General features: G+C 45.5%; 1 pseudogene; it reads right to left on the bottom strand.

Moving 5' to 3' along the window:
• Nucleotides 1-1,356: 1,356 nt before the first annotated feature.
• On the bottom strand, nt 1,357-1,828 carry LOC149120454 (diphosphoinositol polyphosphate phosphohydrolase 2 pseudogene; annotated as a pseudogene).
• Nucleotides 1,829-2,674: the final 846 nt, after the last annotated feature.

Below are 2,674 nucleotides of genomic sequence, written 5' to 3'. Positions count from 1 at the left end.
GATTAGATATTCTAGGGCTACAGCACTGCCTATATAATTGTTGCAAGGCTGCAAATAGGTATATTAAAAACTGTTGATGTTGCAAGATGGCTTTTCTTGGAACAGAACATTCCCTCTGCCCCCTTGTTCTTGGAAAGCCTCTGCTGGAAAGACCCTAGCATTTCTGCCTTTAGCCAATGATTTTTCTTTTTTTAATTTATGTTTATTTATTCGAAAGTCAGAGTTACACAGAGAGAGGAGAGGCAGAGAGAGAGAGAGAGAGAGAGAGAGAGAGAGATCTTCCATCAGATGGTTCAACTCCCCAATTGGCCGCAACGGCCAGAGCTGCTCCGATCTGAAGCCAGGATCCAGGAACTTCTTCCAGGTCTCCCACATGGGTGCAGGGGTCCAAGGACTTGGGCCATCTTCTACTGCTTTCTCAGGCCATAGCAGAGAGCTGGATCAGAAGAGGAGCAGCTGGGATAGAACTGATGCCAGGGTGTTAACCCACTGCACCACAGCACCAGCCCCTAGCCAATGATTTTTCTATCTTAGGGGAATAGTCCCTGCCACATCACTAAACCTAAAAACTGAAAATATGTTTTACTTAATTTATATAGAGGGAAATAGCATTTTGCAGTATTCTATGTAAAACAATTATACAGGGAAATGGTGATTGAGTGTGCTAAATAACTCTCATGATGTACTCATACGTGCATTTTGCTAACAGTATTTCCCTAAAATTCACCAACTCTTTAGAATGATACTTCCTGTGAAACAGCCGTGTCAGCTATCTAGTGCCATGAGGGCAGCTATGATGACAGAGTCGATAAATTCCCCAAAGAGCCACGGGGGTCAAAATAGTTATGGAACCAAACATAAACAGCCCACATTTCAAATTTAAGAATTACAGATTTGGTTTTATGAAGCAAGTTTTGAGAAGGATGGTTTCCTTTAATTTCAAATGTATTTTTCACTAATTTCCACTATAGAAGGATTTGTTTAATATGTTAATGACACGAATAACAAAAAAATTAAGGGGAAAATATACCCACAATAATTAGATGTGAAAATTAAACGATGCTTATGTTAAGTGGACAAAAATTACTGCTGTGAAAAAAAATGATTACCAAAATAATATGGGGGGAATTGAAGACATCTAAAATATTTCCACATGGTTTTGGTTTATTACATATTTTACAATGGTTTTTTAAAGACGATTTGAAGGCATTTGAAAAACATGAAAATTGTTTGAAATCGCTGTGTAGCAAATCCAAGTAGTTTAGAAGCATTATGCAGAGGTTTGCTAAGGAAGATGAAGTCCCCCCTCCCCACCATGAGACTGCACGTGGTGGCAGAGGTCTGCCCAGTTCCATCTCACAGCAGATGGCACGCAGACAAGGCATTATTATCCTGGAGGGAAGGGACTGGCGTTTGCACTGTGTGGGGGACAACCTGGCTTTAGTGTTCGCAGGAATTCTGCAAAAACAGGTTTATGATACCGGGAAGTTTGCCTGCAGCCTGTGCTTTTGACCAGTGTCTCTTCCTTTCTGTATTGCGTCTTCCCAGTCTTCTGATAGTGCGGTGACTATGAGAACACAAACATAGGTCCTCTGCTTTGGGGCTTGGTTCTCAAATATGCCCAGGAGTCTGCCTAGTTTTCATTAGACTCCAGCCTCCGGTAAACCTCTCACTGCAGCACCGCCAGGCTCCTCCCGGGCTCCACTCCACCTGGGACAACGCACTGGTCTTGGGAGCCAGTGTTGCCGGCTCTGGAAGCCCAGTCTCTCCGACGCTTCCGGAAGCCTGCGTCGCCCTAGGTCCGCGCCTTGTTGGGCTTGAACTTCATCACGGAGGCCGGTTCCTGCCCCCGCGCCTGCTCTGGCGGTGGCCACCCGGCCAGGGCACAGGGGCGAGGGCCAGTCTGGGCACAGGCGCGCTGGGCGCGGTGACCAGGGAGGCAGCGGTGCGGGGAGGGGCAGCGAGGGCAGTGGGTCCTGGAGCCACAGCCTCTGGGACTCCATGTGTGCCTGGAGAGAAGCGCCGCCTCTGCCTGGCGTCCACCACTGTCCATGCAGCCCGCGGTGCGCTGGCCTCCACCGGTTCCTGCCGCTGCCCCTCCGGGAAGAGCCTGGTTTGAGCCTTGCCTTGCGTGGAGGCACTCTCGAGGACTGGAGCCCACTTGGTAGCAGCTCCACGCTGCTGGCCTGGAATTCTTTATGCATTGTATTTGTTCTTTAATTTCATTCTCCAAACTTGCTTTATTGCTGTGTTGTATTTCTAAACAAAAAGAGAAAACATGCTTTATTTTCTTGTCAGAGTATGAGAACATTTCAGTGCATTATTTAAGCAAAACTGGTTACAGTCTAGGAGCATGTTTATTTCATAAGCCTGTGAAGTTTCTGGGGATTTTGTGGAAAGTAGATCTGATTTATTTGTGTGAGAACAACCTAAATTTCTGCAGGTTAACAAGCTCCACTGTGATTGCTGATTCTGCAATTCCATGAACTGTTCCTTGTATTGCAAATATTATAAGGCAAAGTCTGTGGCTTTTAGATTCAAAAACTTATGGAGAGAAAGGAATGGAGGAGTGGGGATAAGGAGGAGCAGAGGAATGATGGAATCGTGGTTGTTTCTGTAGTTGTACCTATAAATTGCATAAAATCTATTCTTTCTACATTAACAATTAAAAAGA

Source organism: Oryctolagus cuniculus, chromosome 19 (assembly GCF_051225735.1).
Source record: "Oryctolagus cuniculus isolate XC-2025 breed Fujian yellow rabbit chromosome 19, ASM5122573v1, whole genome shotgun sequence".
NCBI lineage: Eukaryota > Metazoa > Chordata > Mammalia > Lagomorpha > Leporidae > Oryctolagus > Oryctolagus cuniculus.
The sequence above is the reverse complement of the archived record's forward strand: the minus strand, read 5'-3'. Positions and strand labels throughout refer to the sequence as shown.